Source organism: Rana temporaria, chromosome 5 (genome assembly GCF_905171775.1).
Source record: "Rana temporaria chromosome 5, aRanTem1.1, whole genome shotgun sequence".
NCBI lineage: Eukaryota > Metazoa > Chordata > Amphibia > Anura > Ranidae > Rana > Rana temporaria.
The window spans coordinates 344,860,640-344,872,898 of NC_053493.1; positions in this window are offsets into that span (position 1 = coordinate 344,860,640).

Sequence of the window (12,259 nt, forward strand, 5' to 3'; positions counted from 1 at the left end):
CTTTGACTATGTGTGTTTATCAGTACAAGTCCTGCTTTTACAGTACTTTTCAGAAAAAAATCTTATTTACAAAGAAAACTTATTCCTTCCATTCTCAAATCTCATAAGTTAATAATTACATTTTCCTAACCTCAATATTGCCAGGTATAAAATAATGGGAACGCTCACTTATGAACTAAAAAGAAGGCTAACAATAAAATAAAGTGGCATAAACAATTCCAAATGTAGCACGGGTCTCATGAATATCCTTTCTTTATTCATGCACCACAAAGTGGGAAACAAAGCGACTAAATTATAAATCCAATATTTTTATGTCCTCCTTAATCACTGCCAATTTTTCTTGCCCTTTGTGTGCCTTAAGTAGTGCTCGGCAGTACTTAACAAATTATGACATATAGCACTTTTACTGTTGCTGCGAAGCCCAAAGTCCAATGGAGGAAATATATAGTTTTTATTACCAAATTGTTCTTGTTTACAATTCTAATATTGCCTTCATTATCCCTTTTGCTAGACATTTTAGGCAGCGGTGAAGACCTGGGGCAGTGCTTGTCCTGTCATGAAGAGAAATTAATGTTGTTAAAGATGGCCTCGTTGCCCTGTGGGACAGCAGAAGATGTGAAAATATAGGACTCTGTTTTATAGCAGAAATGATTAAAGGCACAGGCACCTTACTCTCAGCGCTGCTACTAAAACTTTTAATAACATACTTCAGCATGAAAAAAAACAGTTTTACTTGTTCCTACTGCTCTTTCTTTGCTTTTTCTTGCTCTCTTTTTTTTTTTTTTTACTTAAAGAAAACTTTGTTCTAGGAGAAAAGCTTCCTTTAATAGGCGTAAAAAAGATCTCATCATTATAAAAAAGAAATTCGCTTCAGAATCAGCTCACTTAATAAAGACTGTATAATAGAAAAAAAATAGTAGAGCTGTCTCATATTAGCCGGTAAGCTAATTAGTTGCATTGTTAGAACGAGCCTTACAGAAACTGACAAGCATAAGCCATTTTGCCACACATACACTAAATGAGAGCAGTGTAACAGATGTAAAATAGTTTTTCCTCTAAAAGGTGTCTTTGACTTCTAATATTGCAAGAAAAAGAAAAAAACTGTGTACCCATATCTTTTAATATTCTCGACCTGGGCCCAGAAGCATTGGTTAAGTGGTTTCGGTGGACTATATATGTCTCTGTGATGTGATAGCTTAGATCATTAGCAGAAAATAGTAGCAGGAACAGCGTAAAGTGAGAGCACAACCTTTGTCTTAAAGGAGGTGGACCAATGTTGCTTAAAAGTTTCACCCTCACAATTTTGCACACCTCAGTCATTTTTGTCTAGAGGAAGTGGCAGTATATCAATAGTTAAGAGAGAGAACTGAAATTGTTTTTAGAAAATATATAAATGTAAATTGTTTTATTAATTCTTAAAAATGAATGGGGAGTTAAGGCATATTTTTAGTACACTACCACATAATGTGTTTATAATGGCAAATATGTAGCGCTCACCCCCGAAGGAGCCGCTGAATTATCGGGTCTTCTGTCTCACCTCTGTGACCCACCACAAACAATGAATCCACAGCACACCAGCACACCTTGTGAAGCTTTATAACAGATTTAATAACTGTGGGATAGAGCAAAAGCCCTTAACGTCTCCCCACTCTAATATAATACAACTAATAACAGGATGAGATAATACGTTTAGATTGAATGCAATGAACAGTAATATATATATATATATACTTAGCGGTATCTACCCCACCCTAAACTACTGGCCAGTAGTACTGTCCTAGGCTAGCCAACGTTGGGGCCCTGGTGTAGGAAGTACACTTGTTGCAATGGCCAAAGGCCGCTTACCACTTCTAGTGTCTCTTTGGGAAAGGAGGATGATTGTCTGCGGAAGCGAATGTCCCTCTCTCCTCAGACCGACGGTTGTGAAATGGATGCAGTCTTTTAAAGCCTTCGGCAGGACAACTCAGATCGTCTAGGGGCTGTCTGGGGAATCTGGCAATAACTTTCGTCAGCTGTCCTCACTCAGTTGGGCAGGCTGGATTACTCCGGTGGCTGGATCGGCCCTGCGACCAGGCCTCAGTTCTATCGCTCAAAACACAGTCTCTCTCTGACACAGTAGACGAACATCAGTCTCTCCAAGAACTATTGCATAGAGCCTGTGTCTCAGTGGCAAACACACAGCTCTGACACAGGCCATCTTAAATCACCCTCTGATGCAGATCTGTCTTGCCTGGGTCCTTGTTCCAGACTCCCTCTCCTCACTGCTTCCTCCTGACTCCCCTCTCTCCTGGAACTTCCTGTCTCAAAGCCTCCTGGGAAAATGCAGTTATCCAGCCCCTTGCTGTAAAAATGTATCTCTATGTCTGTTCTGTACTGCAGCCTCCAAATCTGTGCTCTCTGGCTCCACCTGCTGCAATATATATATATATATATATATATATATATATATTCTTAAATGGCTGAAAATCACAACAGGGCTACATTCTCCCCCTACTTAAAGTCTTTGGGGTCCCCCCCAAAGGGTAAACTGTATTTGTAAGTTCTACAGACAATGTATACAGTATGAAAGGCACATATAAAGTTTATACTAGACCATCTGAATACCTTTACTGCGCATAGATAGATGCAGTCTATGACAACGTCTAGCAAGTGGAGGGGGCAGAGGAACACTCCACCAAGGTGTGCTGATGGTCGGGATTGGACACAAGTCCTTTGATACCTCTGTGGTTAGGGTGGACACTTTGGGTGATCTGCGTACAGTAGTGATAGCTTCCTCTGTGCTGTTCCCCGGTGAGTCATAAGTGAGTCTCTGAGGAGGTCGCACCAGTCGTTTGGACCTTGATTCTAGAAACCTGGATGGGCCTTCATCTGCTGAGTCCTCTTCTACTTGCTGTGTTAACTGAGGGAATTCAGTTTCCTTTTCAACTGGCTCAACAGGGGTATCTTCTAGCACTGAGGTTTCCGGCAAGAGACTTTCCCCTTGAGAGGGTACAGAATTATCCTCGTTTGCTTGAGGCACAAATTCAGGGGCATCTGGTCTTAGATTGCTCAAATCCAGCTCAGGAGTCATAATAGTTGGATGAACATCCATAGGTTCAGATGGCCACATCCAACTCGGACACACATCTTCCTCATCGCTGTCGTCCTCACTTTCTCTTGTAGAAGGTGGCTGTTGGGACCGAGTAACAGGTGCTTGACGGGAAGTGGATGGAATGGGTGAAGGAGACTCATCTCTATCTGGTACCCGCACAGCTTCATTCAGAGGTAGGAGATGATTCCGATGCCAATTCTTCAGTGGCCCGGTCTTTCCCTCTGGTCGAATCTGGTACACTGGCAGGCCAGGCAATTGTTTACAGACGATGTAGATCTGAGAACTCCATCTATCAGCTAGTTTGTGTCTGGCCGAAGCACCCAAATTTCTTAATAGAACTCGATCACCTGGCTGTAAATCCTGTACCCGAACCCTCAAGTCATAGTTCCGTTTGTTTCTTTGTTCTCTACTCCCGGATGTCAAACGGGCCTTCTCAAATGCAGAAGCCAGGTTTCTCCTCAGTCTATCCACATAACCCTGGTGAGAGGCAATAGACGTCTGGTCAAGGAAGAGGCCAAAAGCTAAATCTACTGGTAATCGGGCTTCTCTTCCAAACATGAGGCGGTACGGTGAGTATCCTGTAACATCACTTTCTGTGCTATTGTAAGCATGCACAATGGTAGAGATATGCCGACTCCAGTGCTGTTTCTCCCTGATCGACAGTGTTCCCAACATATTGAGTAGAGTCCGATTGAATCTCTCCGGTTGTGCATCACCCTGGGGGTGATAGGGGGAGGTTCTTGACTTCTGAATCCCCAATAGATCCAAGAGCTGCCTGATGAGTCGACTTTCAAAGTCTCTGCCTTGATCAGAATGGATCCTCTGAGGTAGACCATAATGAACAAAGAACTTTTCTACTAGGACTTTGGCTACAGTAGGAGCACGTTGATCTTTGGTTGGAAAAGCTTGAGCATAACGGGTAAAGTGGTCTGTCACCACTAGGATATTTCCCTGTCCACTAGTGTCAGGCTCTAAGCAGAGGAAGTCAATACACACCAGGTCCATAGGCCCTTGACTCTGCAGATGGCTCATTGGAGCAGTCCGCGAAGGTAAAGTTTTCCTCTGGATACATCTTAGACAGGAATGGCAGTAGCTTTCAACTTCGGATCTCATGCAGGGCCAATAGAATCTGTCTCGGACCAGTTTAAAAGTTCTCTCTGCTCCTAAGTGACCATGGTCATCATGCAAAGCTTTCAGCACATTTTCTCTATGCTTCTCTGGGAGGAACAACTGCTGCTTTTCTTCTAAGTCATCCGAGGGGCCCCTTCGGTAGACCACCCCGTCTAGCAGTTTCAACCGTTCCCACTCTTTGTGGACCAGACGAGCCTCTTTTGGTGAATCGGTTAGTAGGAGCCCTCTTTGACCCGCTTTCATTGCTCTCAGAGTTAACCCGATCAAAGGATCTTCAGCCTGATCTACTCTCAGGTCCTTCTTCGTAAAAGTAGGCAGGCCCTCACTCCTCAGCTGTGTAGGGTTACAATACATTTTAGGGACACCGGCAGCCATGACTCCTATGGCCTCTGCTCCAATCATTCCTTTGGTTCGGCACTCCACCCCTTGGCATAGGGCTTGAACTCCATCTGGAGTCAAATGAGTCCACTCTGTTTCTGGGACCCCTGTGCTATAGGGTCTCCTGGATAAGGCATCCGCGTCTTGGTTATTGACCCCAGGGCGATATTTGAGGCTGAAGCGGAATCCTGACAGGGCAGCCAACCACCGGTGCCCAGTGGCATCCAGTTTGGCCGTAGTGAGAATGTAAGTGAGTGGGTTGTTGTCAGTTCTGACCACGAAATTGGCCCCGTACAGGTAGTCTTTTAGTTTTTCCACCACTGTCCACTTCAAGGCCAGGAACTCCAACTTGTGAGTGGGGTAATTCTTTTCAGAAGGGGTGAGACCCCGACTCACATATGCCACCGGTCTCAGGAGGCCATCATATTCCTGGTATACTACTCCTCCTAGCCCTTCTCTGCTAGCATCCACATGTAGTTCATAAGGCTTGGCAGGATCAGCGTAGGCAAGGACAGGAGCCTGTGTTAGACTTCCTTTCAATTGGAGGAAAGCTTTTTCACATTGGTCGGTCCATTCCTCCTGTATTGATTCACGAGGCTTCCTAGTTCCGTGGGCTGATGACATTGATTCATCTTCTGCTCCTTCCATTCTTAGAAGCGTGTTCAGAGGCTGAGCTATCTTGGCAAACCCCTCTACGAACCTCCTATAGTATGAGCAGAATCCTAGGACGGACCGGAGTTCAGTAATATTACGAGGTCTCGGCCATGAAGCCACAGCTTCCAACTTCTTAGGATCAGTTGATATGCCTTCTGCTGAAACAACATGTCCCAGGTACGTGACTGAAGGCAGACAGAACTGACACTTCTCTAAGGAAAGTTTCAATCCTTCTTCATGCAGCCGCTTCAAGACCTTTTCCAACCGCTGCTCATGTTCTTCCAGTGTTCTTCCGAAGACTATTAGGTCATCTAGATACACTAGTACCTCGATCAGGTGCATGTCTCCCACCGTCTTTTCCATTAGTCGTTGGAAAGTTGCTGGGGCTCCTGTGAGGCCTTGGGGCATTCTATTAAACTCAAAGAATCCCAGTGGACAGATGAAAGCAGTCTTCTCTTTATCTTCAGGATGCATGGGTATCTGGTGATATCCACTTCGCAGGTCAAGTACACTAAACCACTTTGCTCCTGACAGACACTGTAAGGCATCTTCTATTCGAGGAGTAGTGTATTGGTCGGGAATGGTTCTTTGGTTGAGTATGCGGTAGTCTATGCACAAACGGATGGAACCGTTTTTCTTGCGAACTACCACGATGGGTGAGGCATAAGGACTCCTGGATTCTTGGATTATCCTGGTCCTTTTCAATTCAGCCAGCTGTTCCCTTAGGTCATCTAGATCTCCCAATGGGACTCGCCGTGACCTTTCTCGAAAGGGCTGGTCATCTTGGAGGCGAACGCGGTGCTGAGTGCTCCTAGCACACCCCACATCAAACTCATCCTTGGAGAATAAATCTTGCCACTTGAGGAGCTGAGACTGAATTCGCTTCTTCCACTCAGGCGAGATAGGGGCATCTTTAGGATAGAATCGTTCAGCTGGGATCTCTCTGTCTACTCCCTCTATCAATTCAGTGGGTGAGAGGGGTGTGGCAGTGGCCACTTGTCCAATCGGCATCCGTGCCTTCAAGGTCACTGGGGAGTCTGACACATTGCATACACTTACAGAGACTCTCCCACGGGCCCGCTGTAGAGCTCTGATGGATATTATCTCAGGCACCAATTCCACTCCAGATCTCTTCATATTTCTGGGATCAGTTTCCAGGACCACATAGGGGCCTGGTTGTGACCAATTCAACTTGACTGAGGCCCGGAAACTAGTCATTTCACCTGGCTGTAAGACCTTCTCTGCTCTTTCTAATCTCCAAAGCCGTCCCACTTCTGCAGGGGCCCTCTGTTCTTGAATAATCCGCTGGTAGATTGGCCGCAACATCGGGTGCATCTCCTCTGAAGTAGAACTCTCTTCCGTCACTAATGGAGTTATAAGGCGTCTCACCAAGTCAGTATTTGTTCCCACAATCATAGAACTTCGATTAGCTCCTGGTGGGCGGGGACATACAATGGCTAAGGCGTCACAGACCCCTGGTTGTCCAACAGTTGCCGAACTGAACTCCAGCTTCACTTGTAGACACCCATCATATGAAAGCTTCTGAGTCCCAATACCCCAGATTTCGAGATCCTCTAACTCCATCAGGGGTAGATGCTTCAAATGCTTCTGGTAGAAGTCCCGGTAAATCAGTGTTACTTGAGCACCTGAATCGAGGAGAGCCTTCGTGTAAACCCCTTCTACTTGAACTGGGATAATGGGTGAAGGGCCTATCAACTGGTCAGGGAACTTCTTCGGAGTAGTAGAAGGCATAGACCCAGTCGGCTGCACTCTAGCCCTCTTCCTCGCTTGTGGTGGTTGTTTTCTTCCCCCTTCCGGGTGTTTAGGTTGTGGGTGTGCCTTGCCTCCCTCTGACACAGGACCAGACACCAGGGGAGGGGATCTTTTTGTCGTAGCAGGTGAGGCTCTGGGTAAAGACTTGGGCCTCTTATTGGTATCCTGGGAATCAGAGCAGTCTTCAGTAGTTGGGCACCCGGTTTGCTCCCTCACTGGGGCCCTCTGTAGTTTCCCGCCGGTCGATAACTTCCTCTTGCATTCGATGGGCTCGGACAGGTATTTCGGTAATGACCCACTCCTCCGCAATTATAGCAGATGTTTGACGGTTTCTTGATAGGCACCACCTGAGTAGTAGATTCAGGAACTGGTTCTGAAGTGACTTTTTCAAGGGGCGACTTGACACCTGCAGACAATAGGGTTAGCATTTGCATCAGCTGGGAAACTTGAGCCTTTAATTGGTCCACTTCTGAATTCCCATTCGACACATTGAGCGTTCGAACCTCAACAGCAAATGAAAATCCTGAGCCCTTCTTTTTCTCCTCTAGGATAGCCTCTTCCTCCCTTACCATCTTAATGAGATCAGAGTATTGCAAAGAGGTACCCCCTTGTAAGGTCTTCAACTGGATCCAGATGGGATCGGAACTCAGAGCGCCTCTCAGGATCTGTTTCATTCTAACTTGATCCATATCCCTGGCTTCTATTCCTTTCTTTAGTACAATCTGGTATAGCATTTTGTTTAGTCGTCGAATATACTCGGAAAGCTGCTCATTTTCCCGTTGAAACATGTGTTCAAATAGGAAGATTAGATCTGTAGCTTTCTCTGTGCGCCCAAACTCATCTTGTAGCATGCGAAGATAGTCATATGCTGTACAAGACTCCTGACTGAATTTCAAATTTCGGATGGCTTCTGCTGCAACGCCTTTCAGACTTTCAGTAATGCGTTGTTTCTTTTGAGCCTCTGGAACATCCCATTCTTCCAGTGCTTGCATAGCCTGTTCCATCCAGGTTTCATACTCTTCTTCTCCAGGAGGTACAGGCTGCACTCCAGAAAAAATTCTCAACTTCCTGTAGCCATAGTTCACAGATGGCGAGGACATTTTTCTAACGCTCTCTACCAGTTTTCCTATGTCCATGAAGAAGGAAGCTGGGGGGTAGTTAGTGGTTGGTACAGAAGTGGTAGTTACTTCCACTGTGTCTGACATGGCCTGGCTTGGTCCCTCCAGACAACTTGCTGAGGTGAGTAGAGGGAATAACCGTGCTTTAACTTCTCCGGCTAGCTGGATGCTATCACCCTGGAAGCAGGTTGGGACTCCTTTCTTCCATTCTAGTAGGGCATAGGTATGGGAGACTTTTTGATCTATTTTCGTGTCTATTACAAACACTTTCTGGTCAGGTGCTAGTGTAGTTACTGCTTGACGGATCTGTTCCTCTGTCCATTTGTCAGCAGGAATGTCCATTACTATACTCAGCCCTAATTGGCCATTTTGTTCTTTGCACCACTCTGCTGCGGTGTTTGGATCCATTGCTGGCTCGTTTGTGCGGTTATCACTTTGCGAGAGGTATCAGAAGAAATCCCGGACGAGCACCCCACGTGTAGCGCTCACCCCCGAAGGAGCCGCTGAATTATCGGGTCTTCTGTCTCACCTCTGTGACCCACCACAAACAATGAATCCACAGCACACCTTGTGAAGCTTTATAACAGATTTAATAACTGTGGGATAGAGCAAAAGCCCTTAACGTCTCCCCACTCTAATATAATACAACTAATAACAGGATGAGATAATACGTTTAGATTGAATGCAATGAACAGTAATATATATATATATATATATACTTAGCGGTATCTACCCCACCCTAAACTACTGGCCAGTAGTACTGTCCTAGGCTAGCCAACGTTGGGGCCCTGGTGTAGGAAGTACACTTGTTGCAATGGCCAAAGGCCGCTTACCACTTCTAGTGTCTCTTTGGGAAAGGAGGATGATTGTCTGCGGAAGCGAATGTCCCTCTCTCCTCAGACCAACGGTTGTGAAATGGATGCAGTCTTTTAAAGCCTTCGGCAGGACAACTCAGATCGTCTAGGGGCTGTCTGGGGAATCTGGCAATAACTTCCGTCAGCTGTCCTCACTCAGTTGGGCAGGCTGGATTACTCCGGTGGCTGGATCGGCCCTGCGACCAGGCCTCAGTTCTATCGCTCAAAACACAGTCTCTCTCTGACACAGTAGACGAACATCAGTCTCTCCAAGAACTATTGCATAGAGCCTGTGTCTCAGTGGCAAACACACAGCTCTGACACAGGCCGTCTTAAATCACCCTCTGATGCAGATCTGTCTTGCCTGGGTCCTTGTTCCAGACTCCCTCTCCTCACTGCTTCCTCCTGACTCCCCTCTCTCCTGGAACTTCCTGTCTCAAAGCCTCCTGGGAAAATGCAGTTATCCAGCCCCTTGCTGTAAAAATGTATCTCTATGTCTGTTCTGTACTGCAGCCTCCAAATCTGTGCTCTCTGGCTCCACCTGCTGCAATATATATATATATATATATATATATATATATATATATATATATATATATATATATATATATTCTTAAATGGCTGAAAATCACAACAGGGCTACAAATAATACAATTTTAATAAGCAAAATATAATAATTCCTTTAAATACAGAATCAATAGGCTCTTTGAGAACTGCCTTCTGTCCTTTTTAGCACTTTTTGTGATGCTTTTTTTGCATTACATTTTTGGACGTATCTACTGGTGTGCTGACGAATTTGTTCATTCATCTACCTTCTGTCCTGTCTCATAAGCCCTGACAGATCCAGTTTTATTGGGACACAGTAAGGCCTCGTACACACGACCATTTTCCTCGACAGAATCCATCAAGAAACTTGGTGGCAGAGCTTTTTTGCCTGAAGAAAACGGTCGTGTGTATGTTTTTCATCGAGGAAACTGTCGAGGAACTCAACGAGAAAAAAAGTTCTCTTTTTCCTCGACGGGAGTCTCAATTTCCTCGTCGTGTTCCTCGTCTGGCTGGTTTTCGACGAGAAACACGCTTGTGTGTATGCTAAAAACCCGCGCATGCTCAGAATAAAGTATGAGACGGGAGCGCACCTTTGGTAAAAGTAGGGTTTGTAATGGAGATGGCACATTTGTCACGCTGTAACAGTCTGAAAAGTGCAAATTGTCTCTTACCAAACTTTTACTCAACACGCAGTAACATGAGATTAGCAAAAGCAGCCCCAAGGGCTGTGCCAGTGGAATCAAACTTCCCCTGCCATTGTATGTGTTGTACGTCACCGCGTTTGAGAACGAGGAGATTTGGTCTTGACCGTGTGTACACAAAGCAAGCTTGTCAAGTTTCTCGACAAGCCTAACAAGAAACTCGTCGAGGAAAACGATGTTTCATTTACGACGAGTTCCTCGGTCGTGTGTACGAGGCCTAAGACATACATCTCTAGGTCTGCCTCTCTGTTAATACTACTGTATAACCCTAAAAGAGTGGAGAATTGTATAATTTCACCATGCATTGATAGACCAATAACCTAATTAACCTTTTTAAAGCAGTCTTTTGCCAATTTGTACAGACAAGGTGATGGACTTCTTCTCCCACTATAGACCTCACAATCTCAAAACTTTTTCTTGGGGGCACCCAGGTAGCAGAGGGTAGAATAACTGTTTTCTTTTCTTTCCCGAGAGGGGTGGGCAAAATTGTCTTCTTCCTAAAACAGCTTAAAATTTCTTAGGTTGATCTTAGTATAGAACCATCTAGCTATAGATGCCAAGCCATACAAATTATTTGAATTTAAGACACCATACAACCCTTTCTGTGAAACTCTGTTAACTGTGTAATTTTTTTAACAGGAAGCATGAAGTGAATTTGATTTTTGTTATAGCCAGGTAGGTGCTATGCACTCTTTGCTGTCAATTTGAAAGAAATCATGAATGAGAAAGGTATACACGTGTCTTTAATAGAGCCATGTTAACTATTTTACATGAGCAAGGAAAGTAGGTTAAGGTGTTTACTGAATGCATGTAAAACCTGATTTGTAAAATGTATGCTAGACAAACTTTCTTTGTTATGTTAACATTATAGTTATGAAGAATCAAAGTAGCTGTTTGTTAGGTTGTCAAAACTGCCTTAAGTCTTCATATCCCTGTGGACCCAAGCTTTACACAAGATCTTTAAGTGATTCCAAAACCTCAAGTTTTTTTTACCTTAATGTATTCTATCCATTAAGGTAAAAAGCCATCTGTGCTGCAGGAGTCCCCAAGCCCCCCCCTCTTATTCTTACATGAGCCAGATCTGATCCAGCAATGTGGGTGAGAGCAGTGGCTCTCACTGCTCTCTCCCTCCTCATTGGGCATATTGATAGCGGCAGAAGTCATTGGCTCCCACTGCTGTCAATTAAATGCTGTGATGAGGGAGCGGGGGGCTGGGCCAAGTTGCCTGGTCTGTGTCAATAGACGCAGACTGGGCAGCTGGGGAGCGAGCACACATGGGTGCCCGTAGGGAAAGCCACTCACCAAAAAGGAGGGGCCTGGAGTTCCGGCAGGGGCCCCTGGAAAAGGAGGACCACAGCTGCTCTGTACAAAACCATTGCATAGAGCAGGTAAGTCTGTCATGTTTGTTCTTTTTTTTAAAACAATGTTTAATATCACTTTAACCTCAGCCCAAGTCTGTGTAAGCCTCACCTCCTGACATTAAACTATCTACTCCCAGATTGTGGACTGTGTAAAGGCAGGGGCTCAATGCCACCTTTAGTAGAAGTGGAATACCTATGAAACACACATTCATAGACTTCTATAGGATCCACAGATAAAGAAACGATGGTCAAGAAAGTTAGTTGCTGGCAACATAAGGTGGCTGCACTTACACAGTATTTTTAGCTTAATCAAAGTTTCAAACCTGACAGTTCTTTTTAAAGTGACCCTGCTCTTCATATAAACTTGTAAACCAATTGTCATGTCTGACAGCTGACACTACAAGATACTTTCTGCTACCTTAGTTAGAAAAGCATCATCTGTTACCTTCTCTGTTCCACATTTCTAAAACAAAAGGCCCTTCAAGTGATCATTATACTTGCTTAAGAAAATGCCTGATGCAGACTCATTGTAGGTTAGTGCTATTATATAAAACATCCAGCGGCTCTACAATACCATTTTAAAAAGTGCTTTGACCAATAAGTGTAACTGACATTTTTTGGTGACCCTTTCTGACTGAGTTTTATGTTTACT